The following is a 21,747-nucleotide window of genomic DNA, read 5'->3' on the forward strand; positions in this document are numbered from 1 at the left end:
TGGATTTCTAAAGGTGGAGGGGAAAATGATTGCGTCTGAAGTCTAACATTATACATATGCCAGACATCTTTACCTTCTGTGGGTACTGGGATACTCCATAAAACAGGCCAATATTGGGGGAGTGAGACTAGGCCAGGAAGAATGGCTAACAAACGAAGCGTGAGGATTTCTTCAGCTATTAAAACTATAATCAAGCACATGACAAATTGTCCCTATTTAAACGTAGCTGAATGTCTTCATAGTTCATATAGACCTATGCCTAGTCTCTCTAGCAATGATGGTGTACACAGTATCTTGATCAGTGGGCTAACACCGTGATTATAGCAGGAGTCTAGCCCTGCTCTGGAGCTGAGTGTGATTAATTAGCCAGAGCTCTGTAACTGCCTGAAGTCTGGAGAGAACATAATGGAGGGTTAGACAGAAATGGGGATGGGGTCCAGTAAATTGTGCATAATTCAGATATGATTTATGCACACGCGATGCACAGATCAGAGGACTGCTCATTGTCAAGAGGATGTAGCTAGCTGGAATTATCTTCTCCTTTTATAATGGAATGATTATCACTCATGATGGGCCCTTTGTTATCTCCCATGCCTCTGCTTGACAGCTGCCACTGCAGTTGAACTTTTAAGTAGGCATAGTCTACATGTTGGAAATCAAGAGATGTTTTTTAATGTACTTTCATTAAATAGGCTAACCTACATGGTTTCCGTAATGTCCATGCTTAGTGTGTTGTAGGTGGTGTGGGTAATATTGATACTTATTTCCTAGAATTGAAGTTGTTTCAGTACTGAAGTCTGTAACGTAAACCAGAACTTGCCTCAAGTGTTCTGAGTGCGGTGAAAGAGAGAAGCAAAACATTCTCAAGCACTTTTAAATTTACAATGCTTGTTTTTCTAACATCCCTTTAAGTTTAAGAGCGTATTTCCCCTGCCTTGCTTCTGTTGTCCTGCATCCATCTTTCTCCTCTGAAAGCATTTCCAATCTCATAGGCAGTGAGGGATCAGATTGCTCAGGGAGTCTCCAAGGCTCTCAGGCGAGGTGGTGGAGATAGAGTGAGGGGGTAGCACACGGATCAAGTTTCACATCCCAATGGGTTCCTCTGTCTGCTGTGCCTCCCTGAGTCAACCCCCACTCCTACCCCCCCAAGCCTGGAGACAGGGTGGCTGAGCTGTGGAAGAAAACTCACTAGCCCAACAATGCAGAGTTAAAAAGTAGGAACATTTTTTTTTTTTTTAAATGTAACAGCAGCACGAGGTTATTGAGGTAATATGTACATGCAGGTGGGGGTCAAAAGTGACTAGGCAGTCAGGATAGAGCAGTGGTCACCAACCTTTTCTGAGTCAAGATAACTGAGTCAAAATGCAAGCTGAGATCTACCGCTCAGATCCACCTCCGACTCCAACTTAGAAGAGCAGATAAAGACTATAACTCTAACCTGTCACCGTTAGACTGTAACCAGAGAACTGTTTCAGACAGCTGTGGAGGTTTAGGGGTGCTCTGCTACCACAGGCTGTATAAACCTGCACCAATTCCCGCTGGCTTTTGGAAATACTGCTTAATTACTTGAAACTTAAAGATGGTATAACAATTAACATGTTGCCTGTAAAGGAATAGCATATTTGTTTTTTCCAGTATACAGTGTGCGGGTGACCATTTTATTGAGTCTTCAAATGTTTACATCTTCAATGCGCTTGTTGAAGAGGGATTTTCTTGGAACACCTAGACGTGCAAATGTTTTTCATTCATTTTGATTCAAACAGCCTTTCGTTGACCTGCCTATTTCAGACTGAAACCACTTGCTTGCTGTATGTTTGACACGACACCCCTATTCTATACGGTTGCTGGATGACTGGTCTTGATGATGTTTACATTCAGGCTGCAGTTGTCCTTTTTAATGGTATTGATCTTTCTTTTAAATACACAGAGCCACCTGAGTGACACTTTTAGAAGAGCTAATGTGAATAGGGCAAGGGACAGATTGTTCTGATGGTAATTTAAAGGTTTTTGTCTTTTAATGGAGAAAGTGGAAAAGGTCAGTTTGTTTACCTAGTTTTATTTGGGGGAAATCCCTTCCTGTTTGTGAACCAAGAAAATATGATTATTTGGGGCCTTGGGATTTATAAAAACATGCGTTGTGTGATGGAGGCCGATCAGCATCTGAAATAATGTGTGGAAGGCAGCTAAAAGGATGGCGTTCCTGGAGAATTCAAATACTGGAGGATTCAGTAAACCGAGGATGGGTAAGAAGATCTTTAGTGTCTTTGTAAAAACAGTTGATATACCTCAGTAATATGCCTAAGGTCTGTGAAATGATGCAATGTTGCAGGGCTCTATGCTAACCTTTCTTTACCAGGACTACATGTGTGCCCAAGTTGAAAAATGTAGGAGCACAATGACAAATATTTGAGATAATAAAATTAGAATCCTACATTTTGATAGGATCACTAGTACTCCTAAATCAAAATTCCAGGTCGCACAGCAAACTGTAGAGCCATGTGTCAAGATTTGAATGTTATTTGCACATTACTCGTTGGTTAAATACAGCATTCTCACGTAGGTGTTCTTTTTGTCCAGGTGGGAAAGGGCAGTGTTGAGTGCAGTAGAGATTGCGTCATCTGTGGAGCTGTTGGGGGTGGTATGCGAATTGGAGTGGGTCTGGAATGATGGTGTTGTGAGCCATCACCAGCCTTTTAAAGCATTTCATGGCTAAGGTGCTATGTGGCGATAGTCATTTAGACAGGTTACCTTGGCGTTCTTGGGGACATGGACTATGCCCAATGTCAGTGAAGACACTTGCCAGTTGGTCAGCGCATGTTCGGGGTACGCATCCTGCGGCCTTGTGAGTAAGACAGGTTGACATTCACACCGGCTAGCGTGATCACACAGTCGTCCAGGAACTACTGGTTCTCTCATGCATAGTTCAGTGTTGCATGCCTCGAAGCGAGTGTAGAAGGCATTTGGCTCATCTGGTAGGCTTGCATCACTGGGCAGCTCTCTGCTGGGGTTCCCTTTTGTAATCATTGTTAGTTTGTAAGCCCAGCCACATCCGACGAGGTCTGAGCCGGTGTAGTAGGATTCGATCTTAGTTCTGTATTGAAGCTTTGCTTGTTTGGTGATTTGTCAAAGGGCGTAGGGGGATTTCATATAAACTTCTGATTAGTGAAAAAAAGAAGTGGCAGCTCTAGCCTTTAGTTCAGTGTGGATGTTTCATGTAATCCATGGCTTTTGGTTGGAATATGTACATATGGTCACTGTGGGGACAATGTCATCAATGCACATATTAGTAAAGCTGGTGACTGATGTAATCTCTTCAATGCCATGGGATGAGTCCATGAACATATTCCAGTCTGTGCTAGTGAAACAGTCCTGTAGCTTAGCATCTGCTTCATCACACCACTTCCATATTGAGCGTGTGCGTCACTGGTACTTCCTGTTCAGAGTTTTTGCTTGTAAGCGGAAATCAGGAGGATATAGTTATGGTCAGATTTGCCAAATGGAGCATAAGGGAGAGCTTTGTATGCGTGTCTGTGTGGAGTAACGGTGATCTACAGTTTATGTTTTTGCCTCTAGCTGCACAGGTGACGTGCTGGTAGAAATGAAGTAAGACGGATTTCAGTTTTCCTGCATTAAAATCACTGGCCCCTAGGAGTGCTGCCTCTGGTGGGAATGTTCTTGTTTGCTTATGGTCCTTTACAGCTCGTTGAGTGCAGTCTTAGTGCCAGCATCGGTTTGTGATGGTAAAGAGACAGCTATGAAAAATATAGATGAACTGTAGACCATACTATTTACCAAGAGTTTATCATAAGGTATTCTATCTCAACCTTGAGACTTCTTTAATATTAGAGATTGTGCGCCAGCTGTTGCTAAGAGACCCCCGAGCTTTCCCGACGCTACCGTCCTCCTGATGAATAGATAAACCAGCTAGATTTATATTTCCCTTGTCCCTGTGTAGCTACGACTCTGTGAAACAGGATATTACAGTTCTTCAGATCACTTTTATATGATAGTCTCGAACGGAGCCCGTCCAGTTTATTTTCCAGTGATTGCACTTTCGCTGTTAAAATGGAGAGTAGAGGCGTTTATACACTCACCGACATGGTCTCGTCAGGTGTCCAGCATGCCGGCCTCTTTAACACTGCCACTTCCTCCCGGTGTCGTGGATTTGGGCCTGGTCCGGGATGAGTATTATGGCCTTCACCTCTGGTTCATTGAAGTAGAAATCCTCATCCAAATCGAGGTTAGTGATCGCAGTTCTGATGTCTAGAAGCTCCTTTTCGGTCATAGGAAACTGTCTGAAAGATTATGTACAAAAACATTACTGGTAAGGTGGCTGCTATTCCCTCCAGCGCCATTCCAACTTTGTTTTAAAACTATTTAACCATACACTTAAGTGTTTAAAACCTTCAATGAAAGTTAATGAAGCAGATCTTACCTTCAAAGTAGCCCAACCAAAATATGACCATAGAAATGTTGAGGGAATATTTTATAAATACTTCATATGTAAATTAACTTTCTTTTATTAATCATTCAAAGGTGTAATCCTAGTCATATTAGTATCCCATGTTAGTTGATGCATCTTTAAATCTCCCCTCCTTTCTAAGGGATATTTTTAATCTCTGCTCTGTCACATGAAACCAAAGTGCAGTGCACTTTTGAGAACGCATTTAGGAACATTCCTGTGTAGCCCAAAGCCATGTGCGCATTGTTGACCTTATGATATGAAGAAATACAACTTTATCAACATTTTAAGCTGAACGGTCTGATCTGTTGCATCAGTGTCATTGCTTTTTAAAATGTTTTAATGTGCAGTGGTTGTATGAATTTTGGATCTATCGTCCTAGATTTGCCTCATTCTGTTTTGAACTATATAATAATCAAATGTATTTATATATCCCTTCTTACATCAGCTGATATATCAAAGTGCTGTACAGAAACCCAGCCTAAAACCCCAAACAGCAAGCAATGCAGGTGTAGAAGCACGGTGGCTTGGAAAAACTCCCTAGAAAGGCCAAAACCTAGAGAGGAACCAGGCTATGAGGGGTGGCCAGTCCTCTTCTGGCTGTGCCGGGTGGAGATTATAACAGAACATGGCCAAGATTATCATTTTTTTTTTTAAATGACCTGCATGGTCAAATAATAGTAATCACGGTGAACAGGTCAGGGTTTCATAGCCGCAGGCAGAATAGTCGAAACTGGAGCAGCAGCACTGCCAGGTGGACTGGGGACAACAAGGAGTCATCATGCCAGGTAGTCCTGAGGCATGGTCCTAGGGCTCAGGTCCTCAGAGAGAGAGAGAGAGAATTGGAGAGAGCATACTTAAATTCACACAGGACACCGGATAAGACCGGAGATATACTCCAGATATAACAGACTGACACTAGCCCCCCGACACACAAACTACTGCAGCATAAATACTGGAGGCTGAGACAGGAGGGGTCAGGAGACACTGTGGCCCCATCCGATGATACCCCCGGACAGGGCCAAACAGGCAGGATATAACCCCACCCACTTGCCAAAGCACAGCCCCCACACCACTAGAGGGATATCTTCATATTATACAGATTTTTAGCCTCCCAGGGATTTTTAGCCTCCCAGGGATGATGGGACGCCCTTAATTTCGAGCCCTGGAGGGAATTAATTTCTGAAAACCCTGGTTCTAATTGTAGTGTTGCAATATTTTATAGGGTGCCAAGGGTGGCCAACCATCCTCCAGGAACAGTGTTGTATTTTGAAACTGGCTTGAATATGCAAAGAAGGTAATAGGCAGTTTAACCTAGATTTCGGTTTGATTCTCTAAGGTTAAAAAAATATGAATTTTATTTTGTAAAGTGGTTCCTTGCATCATACAACAAGTGGGAAAAATAGCATTACATTTAATTTTATTTTTGGGGGGGTAAGTGATTTGAGCCTTTGGACAAGTTCATTTTTTAAAATCTACTACTTGTCTGAAAGATAAGTGGCTAAAGAAGTTAGTCAAGCCCTGATTTTATCCTGCCTCAAGCTCACAAAGTGGTGGTTGCAAACTGATGGCCTTCCCACCGTTGACTAAGCACTGGAATGGCGAATGGGAGGTGCGCTTTAATTCTGAGTGAGATACATTTGTTTTAGCTCTTTTTAATCCTGGCCATCAAAACTGTTTTTAACATGCGATTGCATTTAGAATTTATATTTGTTGTGCAATGACTGAGCTTACAAAAGCACGTTTCACTCCTGTACCAGCTTTTTGAGGATCTGCTCTCGCAGATCTATTCCTCTCCTCAAACTCTGTGTGCATGTGATATATAACATGCATAATGACTAATGAAAATACACACACAGCAATTTAATTCCACGAATTAAGCAAATTAACCTATAATTTAATAGTTAATACCTTTAACATCCCTAGTTCATATTTTTATTTCACCTTTATTTAACTAGGCAAGTCAGTTAAGAACAAGTTCTTATTTACAATGACGGCCTACCGGGGAACAATGCCTTATTCAGGGGCAGAGCGACAGATTCTGCTCGGGGAATCGATCCAGCAACCTTTCGGTTACCTGCCACCCCAAAATTGTTGACAAGTAGAACTGATTATTGTTTCTTTGCTGTACTACCTCTTTGAGAGGTTAAATGCACAAGTCTTTTAATTGCTATGTCAGGAACCACTGCAGTACAAATCTAGTAGGCCCTTGTTTATGGGATTTAGGCGGGCAAGTGTTTAAAATGGATAAACACATGAAAACATTGCTGAGTAAGTTCACTACAGCCCTGCATTTTCACAGCTTCATTTTCAAATTGCAGTCGTCTGTCATTGTTTCTCAGTTTGACCTGTGATATATTTTCCATACTCTTCATGAAGGACGGTTTGGCCTAATGTTAATACAACTTGATCACTGATTTAAGACCAGCTGGTAGCCTAGTCAAAATGTCAGCTGGTATGCTCACAACTGTGAGTATAATTGAATGTCAATAAGATAAGTGCAGGGGTAATCATTTTGCATAAATTCTGTTTTCTTCCCCTGAGCAATAATGGATGGTACATGCAGTGGGAAGACTCATCAACCCACAAGACCCATCTCCACTCCAACCAGAATGTCTGTCTTAAAATATGACACATGAAATTGGATAAAAACAGAGAAAGGAGCAGGGCCTAACATTAACTCTTTGGTCCATCAGCCGTGTGGCAGGTCGATACATTTTTTTCTTTTAATCTACCAGCCACTCCGATTTTTTTACGAGCCCAAATATATTTTTCACTAAAATTACACCAAACAAACAAACGATGAGTATGCTTTCTGTTTCTAAAACAAATGTACTACTAGTAAGAATTAATGTGGCATATTGTTTTGTTTTCATTTTTTGTCACCTGAGTCTTTTAACCAAAATATCAACGTTGACACATGTTCACCTGCCTCTGAGGTTACCCTGTAACATGACTCCAGTCACTTTTTTTCCTTTTGAGATTGAGACTAGTAAGTAGTCTGTTGTCTTCTGTTCCCTAGCAGTTAAAAACTTAAATATTGAAATATAACATTGTGAACAAAACAATGTAAATAGCCAAGAAACACAAGGACAAACACCAATACTTTATTTCAAGTAAATTAGACCTGCTATGCCTGTGAGTAGTGCTTCTAAAAAAATAAATCCTTCACTCAGCTCTTCAGGGTTCCCCAACTAGTGGCCTGCGGTCCCCAAGTTTTCTTAGCAAAAAAGAGGGGGAACTCACTTCATCCACCGTCAATGTGTAGCCACCTCAGTGATGTACGGCAACCATTTTTGTGCCAGAACTCTCACCACACATAAACTATCAGTTGGAGAGGTGAGGAGTGATGTATTCCAATTAGGAATGAGGGGGATACTTTGGTGGCCATGATGGAATGTGGCCAGGTTGGGAATTTAGCCATGACACCAGGTTGAACACCCCTACTCTTACAATAAGCGCCATAGGATTTTGAATGACCGCATGCAGTCGGGACACCAGTTTTAATGTTTTAATTACAATGTTCCCAAATGTAATCAAGGTTTGACATTAGTCAAATATTATATCACTTTAGGCTTGCAGTCAATTTGCGGTCTAAAAATATGAGAAAAATAAGTGAATGTATGCTTGTTGAAAACACTGAGCTAGATGTAGGTTAGGACTTTGGTTAAAGTAGCTAGTTAACAGGAGGCTGATCATTCCTGTAAGGAAGCGGACTTGATTTAAGGTGAGTTGCTGAGAGAGGAGGGTGGTAAAGCTGGCGTAGGCCCATACACACCCTCTACACAGAGATGACCCTGTGAACGGACCGGAGCCACTCTCCTTCCCCCTGTATGGTCCTTAATTTCAATTAGCTATGGCTGATCGTTCACTTTGATGGCATTAGTCGCTCCTCTGAGCTTCGACACATTTGCCTCTGCTCTCGTGCCACTCTGTTGGTTTTGCTAAAGCCGACGGAATTAACTGCAGCGATGGAATCTCCAAATGCTTCACTTCGACTTCCTTTTTCGAGCCTCTGTCTCACACACGCACACAAACTCACATCAGCCCAATAAAGTTTTTTTAATTTATTTTTTTACTTGTGCCGCGGGATTCCTAACACTTTTGGGCAGCAGTGTTCCCTCTCCTGGCTGACAGTTCTGTTATGTAAGGAAGGACAAAGACGGTTACACAACTATCCTGTCAGACAGTGAAGTTTAACACCTGACACCTAGTGCTTGTGAGGAATTTGCATATGACGTGACAAGGCGCTTGAAGCTTTTCCCATTTCACAACAGATGTGAGACCAACTCTCACTTAATGATAGCACTTAAACTTGAGTAGAACAACAAGATATCTAGCTAGTACTTTCGTTCTGTATTTTAATGCTTCCTGCATTTCTCTCTGCATTGTTGCTTTTACTCAAAATAACTTTCCCCGGAGCCATGCCCCTGCACTGTGACAGACCTCCCAACCTCAGAATATATTCTTGCATTCTCTCAGGACTTTATAAATAGCCAGCGCGGTTAGTTGCCAATTATCGGCTGCACCCTTAAGTGACCCTGGCATGTTGAGGAGACATTTGAGTCTAGAGGCAGAGGCAGTATTGTAAACAGATGAGCACAGCTGATCTCCCCCTGCTGCCTTTCACTCTCCTGAACTTGCTCACTGTGTCCATGGATTTTTTTTCTCTTCAATTTGTATTCCGTTTGCACTCTAGCACTTTCAAATGGCAGGTTTCTTGTAATTTGGCCTAAAAGTAGATAGTGCATGGAATGCCTACTGCAGTTATTTCCTTTTACGAGGGTGTTTTAGACTTTGCTCTGGTGCCCTCAAATGCCTTTAAGCTAACAGAATAGAGTTTCTTGCTTGCAGGAATTTAAGATTTCTATTTGATATAGTGCATTTATTTTCCCTGCAAGAGTTTGTCGCGTGCTGTCTGTTTTGAATGTAAACTCACTTTGATATCCCTGGCTAAATAAAGGCCCATTTGAGTCTCAAGGAGCTCTCCCTGGTGGAAGAATAGCCCCTGTGTTGGTGCTGAGAGCTGTTCTTGGCTGCTGGGCCATATCCAGACCATGCTGCTCCACTTATCTCCCAGCCACAGTAGGGGGCTTCTCTGGCCTGCATTGGCCCACTCATTGGAGGCTTTATGGGGACACCCTTGTCCTCCCCCCACCCCTTGGAATAACACCTCCCCGGTCTAAAATCAGATGTTTGTGTGTCCCAATGTGCTGTTGATGTCTTTGCTGATATTTCTGTCAGCTAGATGAGGATTCCCTGGTATCATACCAGCTATTGACCAACATTTTGCCCCTCAGTATGTTTTCAGGTTCATGTAGGCTAGGCCTAAATCTGTTTTTGAAAGGCTAATCTTTAAATACATTTTATGTAATCCCTTTCCCCCAAAAAATGTTTGCCAAGCAAAAACCTGAAATGTATTAATATGAATGCTGTAAGTACAGAAATTGTGAGTGACAACTGGAGTTTGACAGCAACTATGTGAGCTTATTTCAGTATTATAGACACTGTCCTGGGATTTCCTATGATCTTCTATGGAGAAGAACCTCGTACTTTCTAACGACTCTTGTGTGGCTTGTTAGCGTCTTAGAGCGAAACTAGTTACGTGGTCGTGAGCGTCTCCGCTTTTCATAGATGGGTCATAATAGTTTAACTCCAACCGTTCAGACTTTAGATGTTTTGTGAGAAGAACGGTCTTCGCGATCCGCCCTTGTCTCACAAATGCCACTTTAACTCCCGTTAATCATAGACTAATGGAACAAATGGACAAATCCACTGCAACAACCCTGTAGCTCAAACACACTGTTTAAAAGGGGTTATAAGTCCAAAACGTGCCAGCGTGACTAATCACACAAGTGAGTCAATGTATGAGTCGCCCACATTTTATTTTTCAGACACTATAGTCCTATACCTTTGTAGGCCTATCTCTTATATTCCTGTTGGAATTTGCCTCGGTCTCTCTCTGGCAGCGTCCTTCTGGCGGTGATGCTGAAGTGGTGGTAATTCCACACGCGCACTGATCCGGCACTGCTAATGACTTCTGAAGTTGTGAGAACTAAGTTATAGGCTGCAGTGATGTGTAATTCCTTTCCCTCAGTGGAGGTCGTAGTGTACTACGGCTGGGTCCCTGGGCTCCTGGCCCGGTGACAGGATGTCTGCAGCGCTGTGTGATGATACCTCTCCACCGTTCGGGTTGCCCAGCAACCCCCCAGCCTCCTTAACCCAAAGGGGTTTTGTGCACAATCTCAGGGCAGAAACAAAAATATATATATATATTTAGCTAAATCATCGTTTTTTTTTATTTTCAACCAGACGTCCCAAGACTTGTGGTATGCAATCAATAGCCTTCCTGACATGTTTTGTGGTTCCCATCTGCCGTTGACATTGACACACTTTGAAGTGCAGTAAGTCCAATTTTCTTGGTGCATGACTAATTTGAGTTTCTTACCCTCTCCTGCTCAGGTCTCCATGGTGCCATGCTGGATTTCTATCTCCAGCGTCTATGTTCTTTTTCCCTATGGATCTGTATGACCCCCAGCACCAACACTGGTCTCTCCAAGCATCCTCAACATGCTCCTGCACCATGGATCCCCCAGTGAGGTAAGACTGCTCTCTATGGCTGTTACAGTGAATCAGAGAGATGACTCCTGCTCTGGATTATGCTTGTGATGATGCATGTTCAGCCCCATACAGTGTGTAATTTGTGCAAGATGTGTTGTGGTCACATGCTTGGTTGGTGAATGCATCTCTATTTGGATTCCATCTCAGCCTTTAAAAAAAAATCTTACCTAACAAACAAATGTTAATTTCTCTCTGGAGGGCACCGGTGATCACTCCAAAACCTGATTATACCCCTCTAAGGAGATGAACCCCTGACCTCTTCCAGCAGAGCTGGCCAATCAGGTGGTTTCCTGCATTATAATTGCAGGCACAGATTGGGTTATTGGAGCTGTCTACTGATGTGATTAATAACTGGAGGAATAAGAGAAGGAAAGGACCTGATTGCACATGCTCCTGGAGGTTTAGGCTAGAGATCTAAGAGATCTAGAATGGCATTTCTGGAGTATTTCTTATGTATTTATTTGTTTTGGTCTAAGTATTGTTGACATTAAGACACCTAGTCTTATTTCAATTTAAAAATGTATAAAAGATTAGATAATAAACTGATCGGTTGCACATGTGTTCTTTTATTTTGTTTTTGTTTGAGAGAGAAAAGACTGTGAGAGCTTACGCACTCCACCGGCAGACTTTCAGAGTCAGGGAGTCTACTCGAGCAAATTACTACCATATGTTCACAGAGAACGTTGAACCCAATGTTTTTCACCTCCTCGTTTTTAAACAACACTAAGGCGAGCGGGTGAATTTCCCAATTTGTGCCTCTAGTTTTGTCTGACATTTGCCCCTGAGTCGTCACTCATGGACTCTAAAGCAGGTGTCCTCGACTGTTGGACGTAAGACTGAAAACACCAGCAATCACCGGCTCCAAGTGATTTTAATTTTGGAAATCTGTTTTATGTTTTATGTTTTAGTCAAATATTATATCTGTTTGAGCTTCTTGCGGTCAATTTGCACATCCCTGCTCTAAGTCATGGCGTGATCTAAAGGAAGCGGCGGGATCTTCTCTCCTTGTTGATAGGTGAGGAAACCGAGGTAATGTTTTAGAGGGACAACGCTAGTCGGGGGGGGGGGTTCCTATTTCACTAGCTGTATAAATGTGAAGCACCCGCTTGGTGTTTCCACTCGCTACCAAATATGGTAGTGAGAGGTAGCCCAGTGGCCGGCAGTGGGAGAAGATGGAACATAATGGATTTTGGCCGACACTGCACATTTTCTCATCTATGAAACATTTGTTCTCAATACAGTTTTCTGTTCCCAAAACTACAATCTGTTACGAACAGAGCGGACTAAGTTTTGTAGACTTTACCCTTTGCCAAAGTAAAAAGGTATTTGTTTAGGAGTGCGAAGGCAGGCATATTGAGGTATCTCACACATACACTTAAGAGTTAGTGTTCACTAACAGAAATATGCAAATGAATGATAGAACATGCCAATAGGATCTCTAGCTCGTGCTCATCTCTGCCCACCACTTTGCTTGTTCTGTCCGCTATCACACATTGTTTTACCCATTTGAAAGACAAACCACAGCCAATCTTGATTTGGTTCTAAAAAAATGTGGTCCTGTTGACGGGGATGCAGTACTTGTTTTTTGGGAAGCTCCCAAAAATATGTGAATTCCAGAAGTCACTGTGACTTCTGACTTGTTGACAGAAGAAGCTAGCAGTTATCCGGATAGATTAGATTAGCCCACCTTCGCTCTGCGCGGTAGTCGATGTGTGTGGGACATGTTAATTCCTTAGTGATGTGGACACCAAGGAACTTGAAGCTCTCGGCTCGCTTCACTACAGCCCCATCGATGTGGATGGGGGTGTGCTCAACCCTCCGTTCCTGTAGTCCACAATCATCTCCTTTGTCTCGCTGACATTGAGGTTGTTGACCTGGCACCACACACTGCCAGGTCTCTGATGACATACCTAGAGGCTGCCTCATCTTCGGTGATCAGTCCTATCAAGGTTATTATGGTATTGACTGCTGAGCTGTAGTCAATGAACATCATTCTGACAGGTGTTCCTTTTGTCCCGGTGGGTGAGAGCAGTGTGGAGTGCAATAGAGATTGCATCAGCTGTGGATCTGTTGAGGTGGTATGCTAGTTTGGGCTGGGTGATTATGGCCAAAATATATCACCGTATTTAAAAAAAGAAATATATATATATATATTTTTTTAATGGTATGCCTGTATTTGAAGTTATTTTGTGTTTTTGAATAATACAAGTTCTACATGTAGTAGTACATTTCAATGGGTCTTTCTCCATTCTGATTTGTATTATACTGTTCAATTCAACTTCAACTAAAAATACTTTTCAGCATTTTCATCAATTTCTGCATTTCCTGCACCCATTTGAGTTCATTTCCACACTGTCACATAGGGCTGTACGGTATGGGCAAACAATCTAGGCCTTATTTTTAACCAAATGTTGTGATTTGACTTAAAATTTAGAGCAAAACACTTGGGTGAACTGTTGGAATCATGGAACGAGAGTGATTATTCCAATTTTATAGTTAATTGAAATATAATTGAAAATCATTTTGAATTGAATTAACAGGGAAGAGTTATTGATGGGGTAGGGAACAAAGTGTTGATAAGTGTTTCATAGAGGACCCTATAAACTTTGGCAACATGTTTTCTCTTAGCGACTTCACGTAGCTAACATATTCTTGCTTTGCACATTCCTCTTTGATTTAGAAGATACTGTTGCACAAACAACATGCTGATTTAGGTCTACACCACTGGAATTATCAGGCTGTATAGCTAATTACGTTTGCTCTGACTGAGTTTGCTAGCTAGTTAGCTAATAAATGTAATAACTAGCGATGAGCATTTACGGCTAACAAGTATTCAGGTGCATCTTGCTAAGAAAAGACAAAGTAGTTGTTTGCAGATGTAATAAACAAAATAATAGTGTAATTATAGAATACTAGTGGGTTTATATTAAGAAGCAAAGTGAAAACAGCATTGTTGTCATCAACATTGTTGCATGGGCTGCATTGACTATGGATGGAGGAACAACAAATGCGTTCCTTGAGTGATGGGGCAGGGCTAGGTCTGTGAGGAAAGCGGCATGGAGAGGGATGACTCAAGTAGCAAAGTAAACTATAAAAATGTAAGGTACACACAGCGTATCACATTTAACAAACATTCAAATACCATTTATAAGATTTAAAGTAAAAACCCAAACCGGTCTGTGCATCAATACCGGTATATTGTAAAATACGGTTTACCACACAGCCCTATGGTATGTGAATTGGTGTGGGTCCAGGATGTCTGGGATGATAGCCCTATTTGGTAAAAGACCATGTCCATATTATGGCAAGAACAGCTTAAATAAGCAAAGGGAAACAACAGTTCATTACTTTAAGGCATAAAGGTCAGTCAATCTGCAAAATTTCAAGAACTTTGAAAGTTTCTTCAAGTGCAGTCGCAAAAACCATCAAGTCCTAAGATGAAACTGGTTATCATGAGGACTGCCACAGGAAAGGAAGACTCAGATTTACCTGCGCTGCAGAGGATCATTTCATTAGAGTTAGCAGCTCAAATAAATGCTTCACAGAGTTCAAGTAACAGACACATCTCAGCATCAACTGTTCAAAGGAGACTGTACAAATCAAGCCCCCATGGTCAAATTGTTGCAAAGAAATCACTACTAAAGGACACTAATAAGAAGAGACCTGCTTGGACGAGCAATGGACATTAGACTGGTGGAAATCAGAGTTCAAATTTGAGATTTTTGGTTCCAACCGCTGTGTATTTTGAGATGCAGAGTAGGTGAACGGATGATCTCTGCATGTGTTGTTCCCACCATGAAGCATGGAGAAGGTGGTGTGATGGTGTGCCTTTCTGCTGACACTGTCAGTGATTTATTTAGAATTCAAGGCTACCACAGCATTCTATTTATTTATTTCTATTTAACCTTTAACTAGGCAAGTCAATTAAGAATAAATTCTTATTTACAATGACGGCCTGGATACAGTGGGTTAACTGCCTTGTTCAGGGGCAGGATGACAGATTTTTACTTTGGCACCTCAGGGATTTGATCTAGCAACCTTTCAGTTACTGGACCAATGCTCTAATCACTAGGCTACCTGCCACCCCATTCTGCAGCGATATCCCATCCGGTTTGTGCTTAGTGATAGCCCTACTATAATTTGTTTTTCAACAGGACAATGACCCAACACACCTCCAGGGTTGTGTAAGGACTATTTGACCAAGAAGGAGAGTGATGGAGTGCTGCATCAGATGACCTAGCCTCCACAATCACCCGACCCCAACCCAGTTGAGATGGTTTGGGTTGAGTTGGACCACAGAGTGAAGGAAAAGCAGCTAACAAGTGCTCAACATATGTGGGAACTCCTTCAAGACTGTTGGAAAAGCATTCCAGGTTAAGCTGGTTGAGAGAATGCCAAGAGTGTGCAAAGCTGTTATCAAGGCAAAGGGTGGCTATTTGAAGAATCTCAAATATAAAATATATTTTGATTTGGTTACATGATTGTGTTATTTCATGGTTATGATGTCTTCACTATTATTCTACAATGTAGAAAATAGTAAAAATAAACCCTTGAATGAGTAGGTGTGTCCAAACATTTGACTGGTACTGTATTTACATTATTCCACCTTGACATTATGGGGCTTTCTTTGTAGGCCAGTAGCAAAAAAATAAAACATTCCGACTAGCACAACAAAATGGGAAGAAAGTCAAGTGGTGTGAATACTTTCTGAAAGCACTGTACGTAAAAACATTATGCATATTTTGAAAGCTGAGAAACAGCCCTGAAACAATTATTTGATATACAATATATATCATAAATCAAATGGTAATCAGTCAAGAAAAAAGACCTGTGAAAATGTGTATCCTGTACGAAAATAACACATTTTTTCCCCCCAAACTGCCATTAACATCTGAAATTAGAATAATACTTTTTACTGTGAATGAGTTACAGCCTTTTTAGTGAGAGGTGGTATTTTTCTAGAATTCTATGGGATGTTCCATTATCAGATATTTTCTTATCTGCATCGTATATTAAACACATCTGCACTAAAACGCTTCACTGTGCACTTTTATTATCTGTCTGGAAGCTGGGTTAGTTCAGCTCTCCGGCTGACTGTTAACTTAAATAATCATAAAACAACGTTGGATTGCACTTTCTTGCAAAACGCAGCATCATATGATGCATCATACGGGCCATATTTCTGTGTTTTGAAAGTTGCATATCTTGAAAACATTGTGGGACAATATCCACAATGGCCTAATGTAACAAATATCAAAATAGTTTTAGGTGGAGCTTTTCTTTAAAGATGCACTATGCATATATCCCCCCCCCCCCTCCCATTACTTGGTTGTTAAAATTCAAAAAGTGTAACTAATTTCAGTTTGCTAGAGACTCATTGTACCAATTAAACCACGGTGAAATATCTTTTCCATAACCCAAAATAGTGTGTTTTCAGCTGTTTTGAAGCTGGTGTACAAAACCGAAAGTAAGAGGCAAAAACTAAACTTAAGCAAGGGAAGCATAGAAATAGTGCACATAAACGATCTACCGCTTCTTAGACTTTCTTTCAATGAGAATGACAGATCTATACCTTGCGTTTCTATGTGAATTTGATCTGGTCACCCAAAAAGTGACATTGTAGCTTTAATGATTCTGATGAAAATACCATATGTCCTTATCAAACTGTTTTTGTATATTTTCAGTGTGGAACCTGAATGTTTAGTGGGCTGTGGCCTAGGCTAACCCATTCTAATTGACGCTAGCAGTTCACAAAGTAACTTAATATACGCAGACAATGGGCGGGATACAATTATTCCAAATCTGCAGCTAGTTGTTGGAACACATTTCCCTACTTCAATCAACCAGTCCATTTTGAATTTGTGATAAAACTGTCATCATTTGGCAAGAAAATGTAGCGTGTGTATCTTATCAGTTACAGGATCTTTTTTTTATATACCCACTGTTTTTATAGGCTTTTCTGTAGGCCTAATGGGAGCTTGTGTGCACACTCAGCACACGTGTGTAGAGGGAGCAGTCAGAAGACAATTGAGTGAGACACTGAGGGGGAAAGGGAATCATGGAGAACATGCTTTGTTTGGTTTCTATTTTGTTGTGCCCCACATTTAATTTTAATTTGACCTTTATTTAACCAGGCAAGTCAGTTAAGAACACATTCTTATTTTCAATGACGTCCTGGGAATAGTGGGTTAACTGCCTGTTCAGGGGCAGAACGACAGATTTGTACCTTGTCAGCTCGGGGGTTTGAACTCGCAACCTTACTAGTCCAACGCTCTAACCACTAGGCTACCCTGCCGCCCCATGCACATGGAACACTATAGTCAAAGCAAATTAACGTTATCTTCATTTTTTATTTGTATTTATTTTTTTACATTTGAGACTAAGCACATTTCAACAAATAGTTGTACATGGGTTGGTAGACTCGCTGATGGTACTCAGTTTACTATTTTCCCTCTAACCACTGCAAATGCAGTTGAAAATCGCATCAAAACAGTAGCGTGATTTTAAAACTCCCCTCACTGTGATTGATCAATTTGAAGAAAGAAGTTCTTTCTAAGATGGTGATTAATTTAAAACACCCACAGAGCTTATGCATATGAATAAGCCTACATCCCAAGCCCCCCCCAACCTGACTTAAAATAAGGATTGTGCCGTTATACAATATATAGCCTGCCACATATTACGCATGTCAGGAAAAAATTACAGATTTTAAGATGTCTTTGGTACATAATTGATGTAGCCTATACTTCAAAATGGAACTCTTTCTAGTAATTGCCTTTGTGTGGGCTGTTATTATGCATACTGGATGTACTGGTTACCTTATGCTACACTCCAAACGTTCTATTCATGAGTCTGGAAATAACTCATAGGCCTATGTGATGTTGGTTCATTGATTGTGCAGGGCAGCTTAAAGAGTTAGCCTACAATGATTTTGAATAGCCTAGTAAAATGGCATTTTTTATTTTCCTAATTAATAGGCTGATGCAGAGCACCAAATTCAAATAAATTACTATAAAAATCAACCTTTCATGAAATCACACATGCAAGATACCAAATTAAAGCTACACTTGTTGTGAATCCAGTTAACATGTCAGATTTCAAAAAGGCTTTTCGGCGAAAGCAAACGATGCTATTATCTGAGGATAGCACCATAGTGCTATCCTCAGGCGGCAGGGTAGCCTAGTGGTTAGAGCGTTGGACTAGGAACCGGAAGGTTGCAAGTTCAAACCCCCGAGCCGACAAGGTACAAATCTGTCGTTCTGCCCACTGTTCCTAGGCCGTTATTGAAAATAAGAATTTGTTCTTAACTGACTTGCCTGGTTAAATAAAGGTAAAATTTAAAAACAAACACTGACACATATTTCAACCCTCCAGGCGCGACACAAAACGCAGAAATAAAGATAATTCATGCCTTTGACGAGCTTCTTTTGTTGGCACTCCAATATGTCCCATAAACATCACAAATTGTTCTTTTGTTTGATTCATTCCATCTATATATCCATTTATTTGGCCCGTTTGATCCAGAAAAACACCGGTTTCAACTTGCGCAACGTGACTACAAAATATCTCAAAAGTTACCTGTAAACTTTGCCAAAACATTTCAAACTACTTTTGTAATACAACTTTAGGTATTTGTTTAACGTAAATAATCAATAAAATTGAAGACTGGATGATCTGTGTTCAATACAGGAAGAAAACAAACTGTAGCTAGCTTTCAGGTCAAACGCCTCTAACAAAGAGTCCTCTTCACTCTAGCCTCGTTCTGAACATGGTTACTACTTCATTACACAAAGGAAAAACCTTAACCAATTTCTAAAGACTGTTGACATCCAGTGGAAGCGGTAGGAACTGCAAGATAGTCCCTTAGAAATCTGGATTCCCAATGAAAACTCATTGAAACGAGTGACCTCCAAAGAAAATCTGAATGGTTTGTCCTGCCAAATAAGTTCTGTTATACTCAGACATGATTCAAACAGTTGTAGAAACTTCAGTGTTTTCTATCGAAATCTACTAATTATATGCATATCTTATCTTCTGGGGATGAGTAGCATTTGGGCATGCTTTTCATCCAAAATTCCGAATGCTGCCTCCTATCCTAGAGAAGTTAAAGAGGATAAGGTGGAACGTAGTTCCCTAGGGTTAGAGGTAGAAACTTGAATTTATAATGACAGAAAGTGGCTTTATTACTGGATACAGTGGAAGAGAAGGTAGAGGGGAGGGAGTGAAAGGATGATAGGTCCTCCGGAAGTTTAGTTTTCAATTTTTGCTCAGCTAACCGCAGCCCTGACAGTGGACAGTGCGAGTCATAGGATGCGGAAAGGGGGGAAGAGTAGGGTTAGAGAGGCAGAATCGGGAGACTGGAGGGAGTAGGATTTAACAGAAGGGAAAGATGATACGATAGAGTAGAGGGAACAATTGTGACAGCGCATGACCATCTGGGTAGGGGCTGAGTGGCCAGGGTTGGAAAGGGAGACAACGAAAACAAAGTAGGGATCAGAGACCTGGAAGGGGGAGCTGCAGTGAGATTAGTAGGCGAAGAGCCTCTAGTAAATATGAGTCAAGCTAATTGCCTGCGTTGTGAGTTGGGGGGGATTGGCGAAGGGTGAGCTAAAAAGGCAAGGAGAGGAAAGAGCTTTGGAAATAACTTATTTGAAGGCAGATGTTGAAAGGTTGAAGTCCAAGTACGAAGACCGGTGAGCCATCGTCGGGAAATTAGCTTGTCAAGCTCATTGAGGAACTCTCCAAGAGCACCTGGTGGGCAATAGATGACAACATTATTCAGCTTGAGTGAACAAGTAATAGTGACCACATGGAACTCAAATGAGGAGATGGACAGGTGAGAGAGGGAGAAAAGAAAAAAGCCCGGTGCCACCACTGCAATGACCAAATGCTCTTGGACTATGAGAGACAACGTAGATGAAGAGAGAGCAGCTGGAGGAGCAGTGTTCTCTGTTGTAATCCATGTCTCCGAAAGGGTCAAAAAGTCAAGGGACTGAAGGTCAGCATATGCTGAGATGAACTCCACTTTCTTGACTGCAGATCAGCAGTTTCCCAAACGCTGACAGACTCAGAATTCCACATAGGGAAGGGTACACTAAATTAGGATTGCAGCCAAGGGGTGGGGAGCGTCTGTAACGCCTACCGGGATGAAGAGCGAACAGGTATAGAAAAAAACATGCATAGTTGCCAAAGCTGCAAAATGAAATAAAAAAATAGGTAAGATACTCAAGTGAGAGAGTGGCAGAACTTGGCAGAACTGTCTTAGTTTCTGCGACGTTCTCACTTTTGCCAATGAGACTGACATGACCGCCGCTTACAGCTGTCGCTGAGAAACCAGGGGAGGCTGAAGTACTAACACGAATTGCCTAGCAGAGGTTAAGAGCACACCTCCCTCTACTAATTGCTGATTGCCTAGGAGAAAAGAAACGACTCCCCCTCCAATACAGCCACTAATTTAACAAAAACAAGTCACAAATTGCCCTGCCCCTTAATCCTGGACGTGTCAACAATCATCTGCGAGTTATGAGCAGTCAGCACTTCACTTACTAAGTTGGCTACTGGGAAGACTGGTGGCTCTAGTAGATGGCCCTAACTAGCAAAAATACTTGACAACAAAATATGAAGACAAAAATTGTACTTATCACTCCTGGAGATATATCATGAGTCCTCTAGCTATAGATAGCTAGCTACCTTGTTTTAGCTGACTGTCTACTAGGCTTGTTATCAAAGTTAATTTCACAGACTCATCAATCAAAAAAAATACTCAAATGTAAGTATTATAATTAGCAACAAACTAATTGTATGCAATTTATTGCATTGATATTGTTGTCTAGGTTTCTTCCTAGGTTTGGCCTTTCTAGGGAGTTTTTCCTAGCCACCGTGCTTCTACACCTGCATTGCTTGCTGTTTGGGGTTTTAGGCTGGGTTTCTGTACAGCACTTTGAGATATCAGCTGATGTTCGAATGGCTATATAAATACATTTGATTTGATTTGTCCTGGTCTCAGACAAAGTTGTGACAAACCGTTCAGGTCCAGATGAGGCGAGGTGCCTCCCGGTGGCAGCGTTAGCATTCAGTGCCCTGCCAAAATCACAATTTGCACAATTCAAGATGGCTCTACCCATACCTCTAATAAATATTGTTCAATATCAAAATCCTAAAAATAGAGCAGGTTAAATGCACATGCCTAGTGTTGGTGGATGGAATACATCTCTTTTCTTAGCTTAAACTGATTAGCCTATGTGGTTTGGTCAGTTCAAACCACTGAACTGCTAGGCCTATACCCAGTATATTCCTGATGACGATCCAGTGTGTGTTGTAATGAAACGCATCACTTGCCCCACATTCTCCCATCTTCAAGGTCAGTCTATTGACCGCGGGAGAGATGCTTTCCTGACATAGAATACTAGCAGATCCTGTTGTCCTGACAAGCCTTAGTTCAGATCATGCTCTGTTAGGGAGGATCTGTCTCTCTCAGGGTGGATGGTTTCTCACAGGAGGATTGCTGTGCTGGAGCGCCGCCTGGTCCCAGCTCTTATCAGCACCTTGTCACTCCCCCTCTCCCCAGCACCTTGCCACTCCCCCTCCCCCTCTCCCCTCCCTTGCCAGTGGAATGTGTGAGCAGGTAATGGAAAATAAACAGGCAGAATATCTCAGCTCCTGGG

At 41.6% G+C, this 21,747-nt stretch overlaps 1 protein-coding gene across 2 annotated transcripts in view; it reads left to right on the forward strand.

Moving 5' to 3' along the window:
• Positions 1 to 21,747, forward strand: part of LOC115113284 (bone morphogenetic protein receptor type-1A-like) — a 64,437-nt gene that overhangs the window by 1,677 nt on the left and 41,013 nt on the right. For both annotated transcript variants that reach the window (XM_029640794.2, XM_029640795.2), the window contains exon 2: positions 10,925 to 11,062. The gene's annotated coding sequence lies outside the window, so the exon portion shown is untranslated. The remainder of the gene's footprint in view (positions 1 to 10,924; positions 11,063 to 21,747) is intronic.

This window comes from Oncorhynchus nerka, linkage group LG28 (genome assembly GCF_034236695.1).
Source record: "Oncorhynchus nerka isolate Pitt River linkage group LG28, Oner_Uvic_2.0, whole genome shotgun sequence".
In the NCBI taxonomy this organism is placed as follows: Eukaryota; Metazoa; Chordata; class Actinopteri; order Salmoniformes; family Salmonidae; genus Oncorhynchus; species Oncorhynchus nerka.